Source organism: Ranitomeya variabilis, chromosome 4 (genome assembly GCF_051348905.1).
Source record: "Ranitomeya variabilis isolate aRanVar5 chromosome 4, aRanVar5.hap1, whole genome shotgun sequence".
Classification (NCBI taxonomy): domain Eukaryota; kingdom Metazoa; phylum Chordata; class Amphibia; order Anura; family Dendrobatidae; genus Ranitomeya; species Ranitomeya variabilis.
In genome coordinates this window covers 516,664,182-516,679,255 of record NC_135235.1, presented here as the reverse complement: position 1 = coordinate 516,679,255, position 15,074 = coordinate 516,664,182, and the positions used below count along the sequence as shown (strand labels likewise).

At 57.4% G+C, this 15,074-nt stretch overlaps 38 non-coding genes across 38 annotated transcripts; all 38 read left to right on the top strand.

The window, feature by feature from the left end:
• The first annotated feature begins 295 nt into the window (after positions 1 to 295).
• On the top strand, positions 296 to 367 carry TRNAP-UGG (transfer RNA proline (anticodon UGG)). Its single transcript has one exon. It is a non-coding gene; the product is annotated as a tRNA-Pro (tRNA).
• A 391-nt stretch (positions 368 to 758) lies between these two features.
• Positions 759 to 830, top strand: TRNAP-AGG (transfer RNA proline (anticodon AGG)). The gene has a single exon. It is a non-coding gene; the product is annotated as a tRNA-Pro (tRNA).
• A 140-nt stretch (positions 831 to 970) lies between these two features.
• On the top strand, positions 971 to 1,042 carry TRNAP-CGG (transfer RNA proline (anticodon CGG)). Its single transcript has one exon. It is a non-coding gene; the product is annotated as a tRNA-Pro (tRNA).
• Positions 1,043 to 1,453: 411 nt separating this feature from the next.
• On the top strand, positions 1,454 to 1,525 carry TRNAP-UGG (transfer RNA proline (anticodon UGG)). The gene has a single exon. It is a non-coding gene; the product is annotated as a tRNA-Pro (tRNA).
• Positions 1,526 to 1,917: 392 nt separating this feature from the next.
• Positions 1,918 to 1,989, top strand: TRNAP-CGG (transfer RNA proline (anticodon CGG)). Its single transcript has one exon. It is a non-coding gene; the product is annotated as a tRNA-Pro (tRNA).
• A 140-nt stretch (positions 1,990 to 2,129) lies between these two features.
• Positions 2,130 to 2,201, top strand: TRNAP-CGG (transfer RNA proline (anticodon CGG)). The gene has a single exon. It is a non-coding gene; the product is annotated as a tRNA-Pro (tRNA).
• A 414-nt stretch (positions 2,202 to 2,615) lies between these two features.
• On the top strand, positions 2,616 to 2,687 carry TRNAP-UGG (transfer RNA proline (anticodon UGG)). The gene has a single exon. It is a non-coding gene; the product is annotated as a tRNA-Pro (tRNA).
• Positions 2,688 to 3,067: 380 nt separating this feature from the next.
• On the top strand, positions 3,068 to 3,139 carry TRNAP-AGG (transfer RNA proline (anticodon AGG)). Its single transcript has one exon. It is a non-coding gene; the product is annotated as a tRNA-Pro (tRNA).
• Positions 3,140 to 3,279: 140 nt separating this feature from the next.
• Positions 3,280 to 3,351, top strand: TRNAP-CGG (transfer RNA proline (anticodon CGG)). Its single transcript has one exon. It is a non-coding gene; the product is annotated as a tRNA-Pro (tRNA).
• A 411-nt stretch (positions 3,352 to 3,762) lies between these two features.
• On the top strand, positions 3,763 to 3,834 carry TRNAP-UGG (transfer RNA proline (anticodon UGG)). The gene has a single exon. It is a non-coding gene; the product is annotated as a tRNA-Pro (tRNA).
• A 392-nt stretch (positions 3,835 to 4,226) lies between these two features.
• TRNAP-CGG (transfer RNA proline (anticodon CGG)) lies at positions 4,227 to 4,298 on the top strand. The gene has a single exon. It is a non-coding gene; the product is annotated as a tRNA-Pro (tRNA).
• A 414-nt stretch (positions 4,299 to 4,712) lies between these two features.
• TRNAP-UGG (transfer RNA proline (anticodon UGG)) lies at positions 4,713 to 4,784 on the top strand. Its single transcript has one exon. It is a non-coding gene; the product is annotated as a tRNA-Pro (tRNA).
• A 392-nt stretch (positions 4,785 to 5,176) lies between these two features.
• TRNAP-AGG (transfer RNA proline (anticodon AGG)) lies at positions 5,177 to 5,248 on the top strand. Its single transcript has one exon. It is a non-coding gene; the product is annotated as a tRNA-Pro (tRNA).
• Positions 5,249 to 5,388: 140 nt separating this feature from the next.
• TRNAP-CGG (transfer RNA proline (anticodon CGG)) lies at positions 5,389 to 5,460 on the top strand. Its single transcript has one exon. It is a non-coding gene; the product is annotated as a tRNA-Pro (tRNA).
• Positions 5,461 to 5,874: 414 nt separating this feature from the next.
• TRNAP-UGG (transfer RNA proline (anticodon UGG)) lies at positions 5,875 to 5,946 on the top strand. The gene has a single exon. It is a non-coding gene; the product is annotated as a tRNA-Pro (tRNA).
• A 392-nt stretch (positions 5,947 to 6,338) lies between these two features.
• On the top strand, positions 6,339 to 6,410 carry TRNAP-AGG (transfer RNA proline (anticodon AGG)). The gene has a single exon. It is a non-coding gene; the product is annotated as a tRNA-Pro (tRNA).
• A 140-nt stretch (positions 6,411 to 6,550) lies between these two features.
• Positions 6,551 to 6,622, top strand: TRNAP-CGG (transfer RNA proline (anticodon CGG)). The gene has a single exon. It is a non-coding gene; the product is annotated as a tRNA-Pro (tRNA).
• Positions 6,623 to 7,036: 414 nt separating this feature from the next.
• On the top strand, positions 7,037 to 7,108 carry TRNAP-UGG (transfer RNA proline (anticodon UGG)). The gene has a single exon. It is a non-coding gene; the product is annotated as a tRNA-Pro (tRNA).
• A 392-nt stretch (positions 7,109 to 7,500) lies between these two features.
• TRNAP-AGG (transfer RNA proline (anticodon AGG)) lies at positions 7,501 to 7,572 on the top strand. The gene has a single exon. It is a non-coding gene; the product is annotated as a tRNA-Pro (tRNA).
• Positions 7,573 to 7,712: 140 nt separating this feature from the next.
• On the top strand, positions 7,713 to 7,784 carry TRNAP-CGG (transfer RNA proline (anticodon CGG)). Its single transcript has one exon. It is a non-coding gene; the product is annotated as a tRNA-Pro (tRNA).
• Positions 7,785 to 8,198: 414 nt separating this feature from the next.
• Positions 8,199 to 8,270, top strand: TRNAP-UGG (transfer RNA proline (anticodon UGG)). The gene has a single exon. It is a non-coding gene; the product is annotated as a tRNA-Pro (tRNA).
• Positions 8,271 to 8,662: 392 nt separating this feature from the next.
• Positions 8,663 to 8,734, top strand: TRNAP-CGG (transfer RNA proline (anticodon CGG)). The gene has a single exon. It is a non-coding gene; the product is annotated as a tRNA-Pro (tRNA).
• A 414-nt stretch (positions 8,735 to 9,148) lies between these two features.
• Positions 9,149 to 9,220, top strand: TRNAP-UGG (transfer RNA proline (anticodon UGG)). Its single transcript has one exon. It is a non-coding gene; the product is annotated as a tRNA-Pro (tRNA).
• A 392-nt stretch (positions 9,221 to 9,612) lies between these two features.
• On the top strand, positions 9,613 to 9,684 carry TRNAP-AGG (transfer RNA proline (anticodon AGG)). The gene has a single exon. It is a non-coding gene; the product is annotated as a tRNA-Pro (tRNA).
• A 140-nt stretch (positions 9,685 to 9,824) lies between these two features.
• TRNAP-CGG (transfer RNA proline (anticodon CGG)) lies at positions 9,825 to 9,896 on the top strand. Its single transcript has one exon. It is a non-coding gene; the product is annotated as a tRNA-Pro (tRNA).
• Positions 9,897 to 10,310: 414 nt separating this feature from the next.
• Positions 10,311 to 10,382, top strand: TRNAP-UGG (transfer RNA proline (anticodon UGG)). The gene has a single exon. It is a non-coding gene; the product is annotated as a tRNA-Pro (tRNA).
• Positions 10,383 to 10,774: 392 nt separating this feature from the next.
• On the top strand, positions 10,775 to 10,846 carry TRNAP-AGG (transfer RNA proline (anticodon AGG)). The gene has a single exon. It is a non-coding gene; the product is annotated as a tRNA-Pro (tRNA).
• Positions 10,847 to 10,986: 140 nt separating this feature from the next.
• Positions 10,987 to 11,058, top strand: TRNAP-CGG (transfer RNA proline (anticodon CGG)). Its single transcript has one exon. It is a non-coding gene; the product is annotated as a tRNA-Pro (tRNA).
• A 414-nt stretch (positions 11,059 to 11,472) lies between these two features.
• On the top strand, positions 11,473 to 11,544 carry TRNAP-UGG (transfer RNA proline (anticodon UGG)). Its single transcript has one exon. It is a non-coding gene; the product is annotated as a tRNA-Pro (tRNA).
• A 391-nt stretch (positions 11,545 to 11,935) lies between these two features.
• On the top strand, positions 11,936 to 12,007 carry TRNAP-AGG (transfer RNA proline (anticodon AGG)). Its single transcript has one exon. It is a non-coding gene; the product is annotated as a tRNA-Pro (tRNA).
• Positions 12,008 to 12,147: 140 nt separating this feature from the next.
• On the top strand, positions 12,148 to 12,219 carry TRNAP-CGG (transfer RNA proline (anticodon CGG)). The gene has a single exon. It is a non-coding gene; the product is annotated as a tRNA-Pro (tRNA).
• Positions 12,220 to 12,633: 414 nt separating this feature from the next.
• On the top strand, positions 12,634 to 12,705 carry TRNAP-UGG (transfer RNA proline (anticodon UGG)). Its single transcript has one exon. It is a non-coding gene; the product is annotated as a tRNA-Pro (tRNA).
• A 392-nt stretch (positions 12,706 to 13,097) lies between these two features.
• TRNAP-AGG (transfer RNA proline (anticodon AGG)) lies at positions 13,098 to 13,169 on the top strand. The gene has a single exon. It is a non-coding gene; the product is annotated as a tRNA-Pro (tRNA).
• A 140-nt stretch (positions 13,170 to 13,309) lies between these two features.
• On the top strand, positions 13,310 to 13,381 carry TRNAP-CGG (transfer RNA proline (anticodon CGG)). Its single transcript has one exon. It is a non-coding gene; the product is annotated as a tRNA-Pro (tRNA).
• A 405-nt stretch (positions 13,382 to 13,786) lies between these two features.
• On the top strand, positions 13,787 to 13,858 carry TRNAP-UGG (transfer RNA proline (anticodon UGG)). Its single transcript has one exon. It is a non-coding gene; the product is annotated as a tRNA-Pro (tRNA).
• A 392-nt stretch (positions 13,859 to 14,250) lies between these two features.
• TRNAP-AGG (transfer RNA proline (anticodon AGG)) lies at positions 14,251 to 14,322 on the top strand. Its single transcript has one exon. It is a non-coding gene; the product is annotated as a tRNA-Pro (tRNA).
• Positions 14,323 to 14,462: 140 nt separating this feature from the next.
• On the top strand, positions 14,463 to 14,534 carry TRNAP-CGG (transfer RNA proline (anticodon CGG)). The gene has a single exon. It is a non-coding gene; the product is annotated as a tRNA-Pro (tRNA).
• Positions 14,535 to 14,948: 414 nt separating this feature from the next.
• On the top strand, positions 14,949 to 15,020 carry TRNAP-UGG (transfer RNA proline (anticodon UGG)). Its single transcript has one exon. It is a non-coding gene; the product is annotated as a tRNA-Pro (tRNA).
• The last annotated feature ends 54 nt before the right edge of the window (positions 15,021 to 15,074 follow it).

The window sequence follows — 15,074 nt, the reverse complement described above, 5'->3', positions numbered from 1 at the left end:
CTTGCTCGTTTCCGCCGCCTCGCAGCCTTTTTTGCGAATGGGACTTGATGATCGCGCCGAGGAAGCTCTTTCTTTGCTCGTGGTGGACTGCCATGGCTCGACTTCTCCAGGAAGGTGCGAGGCGTCTTTGGCTGGCTGGCCTTTTCACCGCTCTGTTCCTCTTCTCTTTCTGTCGCGCGGCCACGCTCGACTCCTCCTGCCTCTTTGGACTCCAGTGTCAGATCTTGTTTTTGCTGCAGCCTGTGCCAAATGGTGGCGCTGAGCCAGGTGCCTCGCAGCCCTTGCCTCCGTCGCTGGCTCGTTGGTCTAGGGGTATGATTCTCGCTTTGGGTGCGAGAGGTCCCGGGTTCAAATCCCGGACGAGCCCATGCTTGTGGAAGTCTTTGTTGCAGGTCTGTTGCATGCTGGGCTTCCTCCCGCAGGCTCATCTGTTGCATGGATTTTCTTGCAACTGACTGCTGGGAAGGCGGCATGTGCCGCCCATCCCCAGGAAACCCCGACCACCCAACCAAGCCCGGACCTGTGGCAGATTTTGACCCCACGCACGCGGATCTCCACTTGTTTTGAGCTCTTTCGCTCCAAAAACATATGTTGGAGATTGCTGCTCGTTAAAATTCGCATGCGTCTCTCAGGGACTTTTTTTTTTCCCTGTGGATGTTGCATGAGAGAGCCACGCTTTTCTCTGGAGATGCCAGGCAGGTGCTTCAGTTGGCAGTGCTGGCTACGCCATACAAATTGCAAAGCGCCGCTCTGTCGCTGGCTCGTTGGTCTAGGGGTATGATTCTCGCTTAGGGTGCGAGAGGTCCCGGGTTCAAATCCCGGACGAGCCCCACTCTTTCTCTGCGAGGGAACCAGAGTGCTCATCTCCTTTTGCCCTCCCCCTGTTAGCTAAACCGCTCCGGGTGCTGCTTGTGGCCGAGCCTACAAAGGTGAGAGAATCGACGCTGCTGCACGGCACGCACCAAACGTTGGCTCGTTGGTCTAGGGGTATGATTCTCGCTTCGGGTGCGAGAGGTCCCGGGTTCAAATCCCGGACGAGCCCTCGCTGGTGTGTGCCTCGTGTGCCCCTCTCTCCACACGTGGCAGTGCGCTTTTGCAATGGTCTTGCTCGAGGGCACTCCAATCCGTGTCACATACCCACGGGTGCTTCTCAACAAGGGTCTTGCTCGTTTCCGCCGCCTCGCAGCCTTTTTTGCGAATGGGACTTGATCGCGCCGAGGAAGCTCTTTCTTTGCTCGTGGTGGACTGCCATGGCTCGACTTCTCCAGGAAGGTGCGAGGCGTCTTTGGCTGGCTGGCCTTTTCACCGCTCTGTTCCTCTTCTCTTTCTGTCGCGCGGCCACGCTCGACTCCTCCTGCCTCTTTGGACTCCAGTGTCAGATCTTGTTTTTGCTGCAGCCTGTGCCAAATGGTGGCGCTGAGCCAGGTGCCTCGCAGCCCTTGCCTCCGTCCCTGGCTCGTTGGTCTAGGGGTATGATTCTCGCTTTGGGTGCGAGAGGTCCCGGGTTCAAATCCCGGATGAGCCCATGCTTGTGGAAGTCTTTGTTGCAGGTCTGTTGCATGCTGGGCTTCCTCCCGCAGGCTCATCTGTTGCATGGATTTTCTTGCAACTGACTGCTGGGAAGGCGGCATGTGCCGCCCGTCCCCAGGAAACCCCGACCACCCAACCAAGCCCGGACCTGTGGCAGATTTTGACCCCACGCACGCGGATCTCCACTTGTTTTGAGCTCTTTCGCTCCAAAAACATATGTTGGAGATTGCTGCTCGTTAAAATTCGCATGCGTCTCTCAGGGACTTTTTTTTTTTCCCTGTGGATGTTCCATGAGAGAGCCACGCTTTTCTCTGGAGATGCCAGGCAGGTGCTTCAGTTGGCAGTGCTGGCTACGCCATACAAATTGCAAAGCACCGCTCTGTCGCCGGCTCGTTGGTCTAGGGGTATGATTCTCGCTTCGGGTGCGAGAGGTCCCGGGTTCAAATCCCGGACGAGCCCCACTCTTTCTCTGCGGGGGAACCAGAGTGCTCATCTCCTTTTGCCCTCCCCCTGTTAGCTAAACCGCTCCGGCTGCTGCTTGTGGCCGAGCCTACAAAGGTGAGAGAATCGACGCTGCTGCACGGCACGCACCAAACGTTGGCTCGTTGGTCTAGGGGTATGATTCTCGCTTCGGGTGCGAGAGGTCCCGGGTTCAAATCCCGGATGAGCCCTCGCTGGTGTGTGCCTCGTGTGCCCCTCTCTCCACACGTGGCAGTGCGCTTTTGCAATGGTCTTGCTCGAGGGCACTCCAATCCGTGTCACGTACCCACGGGTGCTTCTCAACAAGGGTCTTGCTCGTTTCCGCCGCCTCGCAGCCTTTTTTGCGAATGGGACTTGATGATCGCGCCGAGGAAGCTCTTTCTTTGCTCGTGGTGGACTGCCATGGCTCGACTTCTCCAGGAAGGTGCGAGGCGTCTTTGGCTGGCTGGCCTTTTCACCGCTCTGTTCCTCTTCTCTTTCTGTTGCGCGGCCACGCTCGACTCCTCCTGCCTCTTTGGACTCCAGTGTCAGATCTTGTTTTTGCTGCAGCCTGTGCCAAATGGTGGCGCTGAGCCAGGTGCCTCGCAGCCCTTGCCTCCGTCGCTGGCTCGTTGGTCTAGGGGTATGATTCTCGCTTTGGGTGCGAGAGGTCCCGGGTTCAAATCCCGGACGAGCCCATGCTTGTGGAAGTCTTTGTTGCATGCTGGGCTTCCTCCCGCAGGCTCATCTGTTGCATGGATTTTCTTGCAACTGACTGCTGGGAAGGCGGCATGTGCCGCCCGTCCCCAGGAAACCCCGACCACCCAACCAAGCCCGGACCTGTGGCAGATTTTGACCCCACGCACGCGGATCTCCACTTGTTTTGAGCTCTTTCGCTCCAAAAACATATGTTGGAGATTGCTGCTCGTTAAAATTCGCATGCGTCTCTCAGGGACTTTTTTTTTTCCCTGTGGATGTTGCATGAGAGAGCCACGCTTTTCTCTGGAGATGCCAGGCAGGTGCTTCAGTTGGCAGTGCTGGCTACGCCATACAAATTGCAAAGCGCCGCTCTGTCGCTGGCTCGTTGGTCTAGGGGTATGATTCTCGCTTAGGGTGCGAGAGGTCCCGGGTTCAAATCCCGGACGAGCCCCACTCTTTCTCTGCGGGGGAACCAGAGTGCTCATCTCCTTTTGCCCTCCCCCTGTTAGCTAAACCGCTCCGGGTGCTGCTTGTGGCCGAGCCTACAAAGGTGAGAGAATCGACGCTGCTGCACGGCACGCACTAAACGTTGGCTCGTTGGTCTAGGGGTATGATTCTCGCTTCGGGTGCGAGAGGTCCCGGGTTCAAATCCCGGACGAGCCCTCGCTGGTGTGTGCCTCGTGTGCCCCTCTCTCCACACGTGGCAGTGCGCTTTTGCAATGGTCTTGCTCGAGGGCACTCCAATCCGTGTCACGTACCCACGGGTGCTTCTCAACAAGGGTCTTGCTCGTTTCCGCCGCCTCGCAGCCTTTTTTGCGAATGGGACTTGATCGCGCCGAGGAAGCTCTTTCTTTGCTCGTGGTGGACTGCCATGGCTCGACTTCTCCAGGAAGGTGCGAGGCGTCTTTGGCTGGCTGGCCTTTTCACCGCTCTGTTCCTCTTCTCTTTCTGTCGCGCGGCCACGCTCGACTCCTCCTGCCTCTTTGGACTCCAGTGTCAGATCTTGTTTTTGCTGCAGCCTGTGCCAAATGGTGGCGCTGAGCCAGGTGCCTCGCAGCCCTTGCCTCCGTCGCTGGCTCGTTGGTCTAGGGGTATGATTCTCGCTTTGGGTGCGAGAGGTCCCGGGTTCAAATCCCGGATGAGCCCATGCTTGTGGAAGTCTTTGTTGCAGGTCTGTTGCATGCTGGGCTTCCTCCCGCAGGCTCATCTGTTGCATGGATTTTCTTGCAACTGACTGCTGGGAAGGCGGCATGTGCCGCCCGTCCCCAGGAAACCCCGACCACCCAACCAAGCCCGGACCTGTGGCAGATTTTGACCCCACGCACGCGGATCTCCACTTGTTTTGAGCTCTTTCGCTCCAAAAACATATGTTGGAGATTGCTGCTCGTTAAAATTCGCATGCGTCTCTCAGGGACTTTTTTTTTTTCCCTGTGGATGTTCCATGAGAGAGCCACGCTTTTCTCTGGAGATGCCAGGCAGGTGCTTCAGTTGGCAGTGCTGGCTACGCCATACAAATTGCAAAGCGCCGCTCTGTCGCTGGCTCGTTGGTCTAGGGGTATGATTCTCGCTTCGGGTGCGAGAGGTCCCGGGTTCAAATCCCGGACGAGCCCTCGCTGGTGTGTGCCTCGTGTGCCCCTCTCTCCACACGTGGCAGTGCGCTTTTGCAATGGTCTTGCTCGAGGGCACTCCAATCCGTGTCACGTACCCACGGGTGCTTCTCAACAAGGGTCTTGCTCGTTTCCGCCGCCTCGCAGCCTTTTTTGCGAATGGGACTTGATGATCGCGCCGAGGAAGCTCTTTCTTTGCTCGTGGTGGACTGCCATGGCTCGACTTCTCCAGGAAGTTGCGAGGCGTCTTTGGCTGGCTGGCCTTTTCACCGCTCTGTTCCTCTTCTCTTTCTGTCGCGCGGCCACGCTCGACTCCTCCTGCCTCTTTGGACTCCAGTGTCAGATCTTGTTTTTGCTGCAGCCTGTGCCAAATGGTGGCGCTGAGCCAGGTGCCTCGCAGCCCTTGCCTCCGTCGCTGGCTCGTTGGTCTAGGGGTATGATTCTCGCTTTGGGTGCGAGAGGTCCCGGGTTCAAATCCTGGACGAGCCCATGCTTGTGGAAGTCTTTGTTGCAGGTCTGTTGCATGCTGGGCTTCCTCCCGCAGGCTCATCTGTTGCATGGATTTTCTTGCAACTGACTGCTGGGAAGGCGGCATGTGCCGCCCGTCCCCAGGAAACCCCGACCACCCAACCAAGCTCGGACCTGTGGCAGATTTTGACCCCACGCACGCGGATCTCCACTTGTTTTGAGCTCTTTCGCTCCAAAAACATATGTTGGAGATTGCTGCTCGTTAAAATTCGCATGCGTCTCTCAGGGACTTTTTTTTTTTCCCTGTGGATGTTCCATGAGAGAGCCACGCTTTTCTCTGGAGATGCCAGGCAGGTGCTTCAGTTGGCAGTGCTGGCTACGCCATACAAATTGCAAAGCGCCGCTCTGTCGCTGGCTCGTTGGTCTAGGGGTATGATTCTCGCTTAGGGTGCGAGAGGTCCCGGGTTCAAATCCCGGACGAGCCCCACTCTTTCTCTGCGGGGGAACCAGAGTGCTCATCTCCTTTTGCCCTCCCCCTGTTAGCTAAACCTCTCCGGGTGCTGCTTGTGGCCGAGCCTACAAAGGTGAGAGAATCGACGCTGCTGCACGGCACGCACCAAACGTTGGCTCGTTGGTCTAGGGGTATGATTCTCGCTTCGGGTGCGAGAGGTCCCGGGTTCAAATCCCGGACGAGCCCTCGCTGGTGTGTGCCTCGTGTGCCCCTCTCTCCACACGTGGCAGTGCGCTTTTGCAATGGTCTTGCTCGAGGGCACTCCAATCCGTGTCACGTACCCACGGGTGCTTCTCAACAAGGGTCTTGCTCGTTTCCGCCGCCTCGCAGCCTTTTTTGCGAATGGGACTTGATGATCGCGCCGAGGAAGCTCTTTCTTTGCTCGTGGTGGACTGCCATGGCTCGACTTCTCCAGGAAGGTGCGAGGCGTCTTTGGCTGGCTGGCCTTTTCACCACTCTGTTCCTCTTCTCTTTCTGTCGCGCGGCCACGCTCGACTCCTCCTGCCTCTTTGGACTCCAGTGTCAGATCTTGTTTTTGCTGCAGCCTGTGCCAAATGGTGGCGCTGAGCCAGGTGCCTCGCAGCCCTTGCCACCGTCGCTGGCTCGTTGGTCTAGGGGTATGATTCTCGCTTTGGGTGCGAGAGGTCCTGGGTTCAAATACCGGACGAGCCCATGCTTGTGGAAGTCTTTGTTGCAGGTCTGTTGCATGCTGGGCTTCCTCCCGCAGGCTCATCTGTTGCATGGATTTTCTTGCAACTGACTGCTGGGAAGGCGGCATGTGCCGCCCGTCCCCAGGAAACCCCGACCACCCAACCAAGCCCGGACCTGTGGCAGATATTGACCCCACGCACGCGGATCTCCACTTGTTTTGAGCTCTTTCGCTCCAAAAACATATGTTGGAGATTGCTGCTCGTTAAAATTCGCATGCGTCTCTCAGGGACTTTTTTTTTTTCCCTGTGGATGTTCCATGAGAGAGCCACGCTTTTCTCTGGAGATGCCAGGCAGGTGCTTCAGTTGGCAGTGCTGGCTACGCCATACAAACTGCAAAGCGCCGCTCTGTCGCTGGCTCGTTGGTCTAGGGGTATGATTCTCGCTTAGGGTGCGAGAGGTCCCGGGTTCAAATCCCGGACGAGCCCCACTCTTTCTCTGCGGGGGAACCAGAGTGCTCATCTCCTTTTGCCCTCCCCCTGTTAGCTAAACCTCTCCGTGTGCTGCTTGTGGCCGAGCCTACAAAGGTGAGAGAATCGACGCTGCTGCACGGCACGCACCAAACGTTGGCTCGTTGGTCTAGGGGTATGATTCTTGCTTCGGGTGCGAGAGGTCCCGGGTTCAAATCCCGGACGAGCCCTCGCTGGTGTGTGCCTCGTGTGCCCCTCTCTCCACACGTGGCAGTGCGCTTTTGCAATGGTCTTGCTCGAGGGCACTCCAATCCGTGTCACGTACCCACGGGTGCTTCTCAACAAGGGTCTTGCTCGTTTCCGCCGCCTCGCAGCCTTTTTTGCGAATGGGACTTGATGATCGCGCCGAGGAAGCTCTTTCTTTGCTCGTGGTGGACTGCCATGGCTCGACTTCTCCAGGAAGGTGCGAGGCGTCTTTGGCTGGCTGGCCTTTTCACCGCTCTGTTCCTCTTCTCTTTCTGTCGCGCGGCCACGCTCGACTCCTCCTGCCTCTTTGGACTCCAGTGTCAGATCTTGTTTTTGCTGCAGCCTGTGCCAAATGGTGGCGCTGAGCCAGGTGCCTCGCAGCCCTTGCCTCCGTCGCTGGCTCGTTGGTCTAGGGGTATGATTCTCGCTTTGGGTGCGAGAGGTCCCGGGTTCAAATCCCGGAAGAGCCCATGCTTGTGGAAGTCTTTGTTGCAGGTCTGTTGCATGCTGGGCTTCCTCCCGCAGGCTCATCTGTTGCATGGATTTTCTTGCAACTGACTGCTGGGAAGGCGGCATGTGCCGCCCATCCCCAGGAAACCCCGACCACCCAACCAAGCCCGGACCTGTGGCAGATTTTGACCCCACGCACGCGGATCTCCACTTGTTTTGAGCTCTTTCGCTCCAAAAACATATGTTGGAGATTGCTGCTCGTTAAAATTCGCATGCGTCTCTCAGGGACTTTTTTTTTTTCCCTGTGGATGTTCCATGAGAGAGCCACGCTTTTCTCTGGAGATGCCAGGCAGGTGCTTCAGTTGGCAGTGCTGGCTACGCCATACAAATTGCAAAGCGCCGCTCTGTCGCTGGCTCGTTGGTCTAGGGGTATGATTCTCGCTTAGGGTGTGAGAGGTCCCGGGTTCAAATCCCGGACGAGCCCCACTCTTTCTCTGCGGGGGAACCAGAGTGCTCATCTCCTTTTGCCCTCCCCCTGTTAGCTAAACCGCTCCGGGTGCTACTTGTGGCCGAGCCTACAAAGGTGAGAGAATCGACGCTGCTGCACGGCACGCACCAAACGTTGGCTCGTTGGTCTAGGGGTATGATTCTCGCTTCGGGTGCGAGAGGTCCCGGGTTCAAATCCCGGACGAGCCCTCGCTGGTGTGTGCCTCGTGTGCCCCTCTCTCCACACGTGGCAGTGCGCTTTTGCAATGGTCTTGCTCGAGGGCACTCCAATCCGTGTCACGTACCCACGGGTGCTTCTCAACAAGGGTCTTGCTCGTTTCCGCCGCCTCGCAGCCTTTTTTGCGAATGGGACTTGATGATCGTGCCGAGGAAGCTCTTTCTTTGCTCGTGGTGGACTGCCATGGCTCGACTTGTCCAGGAAGGTGCGAGGCGTCTTTGGCTGGCTGGCCTTTTCACCGCTCTGTTCCTCTTCTCTTTCTGTCGCGCGGCCATGCTCGACTCCTCCTGCCTCTTTGGACTCCAGTGTCAGATCTTGTTTTTGCTGCAGCCTGTGCCAAATGGTGGCGCTGAGCCAGGTGCCTCGCAGCCCTTGCCTCCGTCGCTGGCTCGTTGGTCTAGGGGTATGATTCTCGCTTTGGGTGCGAGAGGTCCCGGGTTCAAATCCCGGATGAGCCCATGCTTGTGGAAGTCTTTGTTGCAGGTCTGTTGCATGCTGGGCTTCCTCCCGCAGGCTCATCTGTTGCATGGATTTTCTTGCAACTGACTGCTGGGAAGGCGGCATGTGCCGCCCGTCCCCAGGAAACCCCGACCACCCAACCAAGCCCGGACCTGTGGCAGATTTTGACCCCACGCACGCGGATCTCCACTTGTTTTGAGCTCTTTCGCTCCAAAAACATATGTTGGAGATTGCTGCTCGTTAAAATTCGCATGCGTCTCTCAGGGACTTTTTTTTTTTCCCTGTGGATGTTCCATGAGAGAGCCACGCTTTTCTCTGGAGATGCCAGGCAGGTGCTTCAGTTGGCAGTGCTGGCTACGCCATACAAATTGCAAAGCGCCGCTCTGTCGCTGGCTCGTTGGTCTAGGGGTATGATTCTCGCTTCGGGTGCGAGAGGTCCCGGGTTCAAATCCCGGACGAGCCCTCGCTGGTGTGTGCCTCGTGTGCCCCTCTCTCCACACGTGGCAGTGCGCTTTTGCAATGGTCTTGCTCGAGGGCACTCCAATCCGTGTCACGTACCCACGGGTGCTTCTCAACAAGGGTCTTGCTCGTTTCCGCCGCCTCGCAGCCTTTTTTGCGAATGGGACTTGATGATCGCGCCGAGGAAGCTCTTTCTTTGCTCGTGGTGGACTGCCATGGCTCGACTTCTCCAGGAAGGTGCGAGGCGTCTTTGGCTGGCTGGCCTTTTCACCGCTCTGTTCCTCTTCTCTTTCTGTCGCGCGGCCACGCTCGACTCCTCCTGCCTCTTTGGACTCCAGTGTCAGATCTTGTTTTTGCTGCAGCCTGTGCCAAATGGTGGCGCTGAGCCAGGTGCCTCGCAGCCCTTGCCTCCGTCGCTGGCTCGTTGGTCTAGGGGTATGATTCTCGCTTTGGGTGCGAGAGGTCCCGGGTTCAAATCCCGGACGAGCCCATGCTTGTGGAAGTCTTTGTTGCAGGTCTGTTGCATGCTGGGCTTCCTCCCGCAGGCTCATCTGTTGCATGGATTTTCTTGCAACTGACTGCTGGGAAGGCGGCATGTGCCGCCCGTCCCCAGGAAACCCCGACCACCCAACCAAGCTCGGACCTGTGGCAGATTTTGACCCCACGCACGCGGATCTCCACTTGTTTTGAGCTCTTTCGCTCCAAAAACATATGTTGGAGATTGCTGCTCGTTAAAATTCGCATGCGTCTCTCAGGGACTTTTTTTTTTTCCCTGTGGATGTTCCATGAGAGAGCCACGCTTTTCTCTGGAGATGCCAGGCAGGTGCTTCAGTTGGCAGTGCTGGCTACGCCATACAAATTGCAAAGCGCTGCTCTGTCGCTGGCTCGTTGGTCTAGGGGTATGATTCTCGCTTAGGGTGCGAGAGGTCCCGGGTTCAAATCCCGGACGAGCCCCACTCTTTCTCTGCGGGGGAACCAGAGTGCTCATCTCCTTTTGCCCTCCCCCTGTTAGCTAAACCTCTCCGGGTGCTGCTTGTGGCCGAGCCTACAAAGGTGAGAGAATCGACGCTGCTGCACGGCACGCACCAAACGTTGGCTCGTTGGTCTAGGGGTATGATTCTCGCTTCGGGTGCGAGAGGTCCCGGGTTCAAATCCCGGACGAGCCCTCGCTGGTGTGTGCCTCGTGTGCCCCTCTCTCCACACGTGGCAGTGCGCTTTTGCAATGGTCTTGCTCGAGGGCACTCCAATCCGTGTCACGTACCCACGGGTGCTTCTCAACAAGGGTCTTGCTCGTTTCCGCCGCCTCGCAGCCTTTTTTGCGAATGGGACTTGATGATCGCGCTGAGGAAGCTCTTTCTTTGCTCGTGGTGGACTGCCATGGCTCGACTTCTCCAGGAAGGTGCGAGGCGTCTTTGGCTGGCTGGCCTTTTCACCACTCTGTTCCTCTTCTCTTTCTGTCGCGCGGCCACGCTCGACTCCTCCTGCCTCTTTGGACTCCAGTGTCAGATCTTGTTTTTGCTGCAGCCTGTGCCAAATGGTGGCGCTGAGCCAGGTGCCTCGCAGCCCTTGCCTCCGTCGCTGGCTCGTTGGTCTAGGGGTATGATTCTCGCTTTGGGTGCGAGAGGTCCTGGGTTCAAATACCGGACGAGCCCATGCTTGTGGAAGTCTTTGTTGCAGGTCTGTTGCATGCTGGGCTTCCTCCCGCAGGCTCATCTGTTGCATGGATTTTCTTGCAACTGACTGCTGGGAAGGCGGCATGTGCCGCCCGTCCCCAGGAAACCCCGACCACCCAACCAAGCCCGGACCTGTGGCAGATATTGACCCCACGCACGCGGATCTCCACTTGTTTTGAGCTCTTTCGCTCCAAAAACATATGTTGGAGATTGCTGCTCGTTAAAATTCGCATGCGTCTCTCAGGGACTTTTTTTTTTTCCCTGTGGATGTTCCATGAGAGAGCCACGCTTTTCTCTGGAGATGCCAGGCAGGTGCTTCAGTTGGCAGTGCTGGCTACGCCATACAAATTGCAAAGTGCTGCTCTGTCGCTGGCTCGTTGGTCTAGGGGTATGATTCTCGCTTAGGGTGCGAGAGGTCCCGGGTTCAAATCCCGGACGAGCCCCACTCTTTCTCTGCGGGGGAACCAGAGTGCTCATCTCCTTTTGCCCTCCCCCTGTTAGCTAAACCTCTCCGTGTGCTGCTTGTGGCCGAGCCTACAAAGGTGAGAGAATCGACGCTGCTGCACGGCACGCACCAAACGTTGGCTCGTTGGTCTAGGGGTATGATTCTCGCTTCGGGTGCGAGAGGTCCCGGGTTCAAATCCCGGACGAGCCCTCGCTGGTGTGTGCCTCGTGTGCCCCTCTCTCCACACGTGGCAGTGCGCTTTTGCAATGGTCTTGCTCGAGGGCCCTCCAATCCGTGTCACGTACCCACGGGTGCTTCTCAACAAGGGTCTTGCTCGTTTCCGCCGCCTCGCAGCCTTTTTTGCGAATGGGACTTGATGATCGCGCCGAGGAAGCTCTTTCTTTGCTCGTGGTGGACTGCCATGGCTCGACTTCTCCAGGAAGGTGCGAGGCGTCTTTGGCTGGCTGGCCTTTTCACCGCTCTGTTCCTCTTCTCTTTCTGTCGCGCGGCCACGCTCGACTCCTCCTGCCTCTTTGGACTCCAGTGTCAGATCTTGTTTTTGCTGCAGCCTGTGCCAAATGGTGGCGCTGAGCCAGGTGCCTCGCAGCCCTTGCCTCCGTCGCTGGCTCGTTGGTCTAGGGGTATGATTCTCGCTTTGGGTGCGAGAGGTCCCGGGTTCAAATCCCGGACGAGCCCATGCTTGTGGAAGTCTTTGTTGCAGGTCTGTTGCATGCTGGGCTTCCTCCCGCAGGCTCATCTGTTGCATGGATTTTCTTGCAACTGACTGCTGGGAAGGCGGCATGTGCCGCCCATCCCCAGGAAACCCCGACCACCCAACCAAGCCCGGACCTGTGGCAGATTTTGACCCCACGCACGCGGATCTCCACTTGTTTTGAGCTCTTTCGCTCCAAAAACATATGTTGGAGATTGCTGCTCGTTAAAATTCGCATGCGTCTCTCAGGGACTTTTTTTTTTCCCTGTGGATGTTCCATGAGAGAGCCACGCTTTTCTCTGGAGATGCCAGGCAGGTGCTTCAGTTGGCAGTGCTGGCTACGCCATACAAATTGCAAAGCGCCACTCTGTCGCTGGCTCGTTGGTCTAGGGGTATGATTCTCGCTTAGGGTGTGAGAGGTCCCGGGTTCAAATCCCGGACGAGCCCCACTCTTTCTCTGCGGGGGAACCAGAGTGCTCATCTCCTTTTGCCCTCCCCCTGTTAGCTAAACCGCTCCGGGTGCTGCTTGTGGCCGAGCCTACAAAGGTGAGAGAATCGACGCTGCTGCACGGCACGCACCAAACGTTGGCTCGTTGGTCTAGGGGTATGATTCTCGCTTCGGGTGCGAGAGGTCCCGGGTTCAAATCCCGGACGAGCCCTCGCTGGTGTGTGCCTCGTGTGCCCCTCTCTCCACACGTGGCAGTGCGCTTTTGCAATGGTCTTGCTCGAGGGCACTCCAATCCGTGTCACGTACCCACGGGTGCTTCTCAACAAGGGTCTTGCTCGTTTCCGCCGCCTCGCAGCCTTTTTTGCGAATGGGACTTGATGATCGCGCCGAGGAAGCTCTTTCTTTGCTCGTGGTGGACTGCCATGGCTCGACTTCTCCAGGAAGGTGCGAGGCGTCTTTGGCTGGCTGGCCTTTTCACCGCTCTGTTCCTCTTCTCTTTCTGTCGCGCGGCCACGCTCGACTCCTCCTGCCTCTTTAGACTCCAGTGTCAGATCATGTTTTTGCTGCAGCCTGTGCCAAATGGTGACGCTGAGCCAGGTGCCTCGCAGCCCTTGTCTCCGTCGCTGGCTTGTTGGTCTAGGGGTATGATTCTCGCTTTGGGTGCGAGAGGTCCCGGGTTCAAATCCCGGACGAGCCCATGCTTGTGGAAGTCTTTGTTGCAGGTCTGTTGCATGCTGGGCTTCCTCCCGCAGGCTCATCTGTTGCATGGATTTTCTTGCAACTGACTGCTGGGAAGGCGGCATGTGCCGCCCGTCCCCAGGAAACCCCGACCACCCAACCAAGCCCGGACCTGTGGCAGATTTTGACCCCACGCACGCGGATCTCCACTTGTTTTGAGCTCTTTCGCTCCAAAAACATATGTTGGAGATTGCTGCTCGTTAAAATTCGCATGCGTCTCTCAGGGACTTTTTTTTTTTCCCTGTGGATGTTCCATGAGAGAGCCACGCTTTTCTCTGGAGATGCCAGGCAGGTGCTTCAGTTGGCAGTGCTGGCTACGCCATACAAATTGCAAAGCACCGCTCTGTCGCTGGCTCGTTGGTCTAGGGGTATGATTCTCGCTTAGGGTGCGAGAGGTCCCGGGTTCAAATCCTGGACGAGCCCCACTCTTTCTCTGCGGGGGAACCAGAGTGCTCATCTCCTTTTGCCCTCCCCCTGTTAGCTAAACCTCTCTGGGTGCTGCTTGTGGCCGAGCCTACAAAGGTGAGAGAATTGACGCTGCTGCACGGCACGCACCAAACTTTGGCTCGTTGGTCTAGGGGTATGATTCTCGCTTCGGGTGCGAGAGGTCCCGGGTTCAAATCCCGGACGAGCCCTCGCTGGTGTGTGCCCCTCTCTCCACACGTGGCAGTGCGCTTTTGCAATGGTCTTGCTCGAGGGCACTCCAATCCGTGTCACGTACCCACGGGTGCTTCTCAACAAGGGTCTTGCTCGTTTCCGCCGCCTCGCAGCCTTTTTTGCGAATGGGACTTGATGATCGCGCCGAGGAAGCTCTTTCTTTGCTCGTGGTGGACTGCCATGGCTCGACTTCTCCAGGAAGGTGCGAGGCGTCTTTGGCTGGCTGGCCTTTTCACCGCTCTGTTCCTCTTCTCTTTCTGTCGCGCGGCCACGCTCGACTCCTCCTGCCTCTTTGGACTCCAGTGTCAGATCTTGCTTTTGCTGCAGCCTGTGCCAAATGGTGACGCTGAGCCAGGTGCCTCGCAGCCCTTGCCTCCGTCGCTGGCTCGTTGGTCTAGGGGTATGATTCTCGCTTTGGGTGCGAGAGGTCCCGGGTTCAAATCCCGGACGAGCCCATGCTTGTGGAAGTCTTTGTTGCAGGTCTGTTGCATGCTGGGCTTCCTCCCGCAGGCTCATCTGTTGCATGGATTTTCTTGCAACTGACCGCTGGGAAGGCGGCATGTGCCGCCCGTCCCCAGGAAACCCCGACCACCCAACCAAGCCCGGACCTGTGGCAGATTTTGACCCCACGCACGCGGATCTCCACTTGTTTTGAGCTCTTTCGCTCCAAAAACATATGTTGGAGATTGCTGCTCGTTAAAATTCGCATGCGTCTCTCAGGGACTTTTTTTTTTTCCCTGTGGATGTTCCATGAGAGAGCCACGCTTTTCTCTGGAGATGCCAGGCAGGTGCTTCAGTTGGCAGTGCTGGCTACGCCATACAAATTGCAAAGCACCGCTCTGTCGCTGGCTCGTTGGTCTAGGGGTATGATTCTCGCTTAGGGTGCGAGAGGTCCCGGGTTCAAATCCTGGACGAGCCCCACTCTTTCTCTGCGGGGGAACCAGAGTGCTCATCTCCTTTTGCCCTCCCCCTGTTAGCTAAACCTCTCCGGGTGCTGCTTGTGGCCGAGCCTACAAAGGTGAGAGAATCGACGCTGCTGCACGGCACGCACCAAACGTTGGCTCGTTGGTCTAGGGGTATGATTCTCGCTTCGGGTGCGAGAGGTCCCGGGTTCAAATCCCGGACGAGCCCTCGCTGGTGTGTGCCTCGTGTGCCCCTCTCTCCACACGTGGCAGTGCGCTTTTGCAATGGTCTTGCTCGAGGGCACTCCAATCCGTGTCACGTACCCACGGGTGCTTCTCAACAAGGGTCTTGCTCGTTTCCGCCGCCTCGCAGCCTTTTTTGCGAATGGGACTTGATGATCGCGCCGAGGAAGCTCTTTCTTTGCTCGTGGTGGACTGCCATGGCTCGACTTCTCCAGGAAGGTGCGAGGCGTCTTTGGCTGGCTGGCCTTTTCACCGCTCTGTTCCTCTTCTCTTTCTGTCGCGCGGCCACGCTCGACTCCTCCTGCCTCTTTGGACTCCAGTGTCAGATCTTGTTTTTGCTGCAGCCTGTGCCAAATGGTGGCGCTGAGCCAGGTGCCTCGCAGCCCTTGCCTCCGTTGCTGGCTCGTTGGTCTAGGGGTATGATTCTCGCTTTGGGTGTGAGAGGTCCCGGGTTCAAATCCCGGACGAGCCCATGCTTGTGGAAGTCTTTGTTGCAGGTCTGTTGCATGCTGGGCTTCCTCCCGCA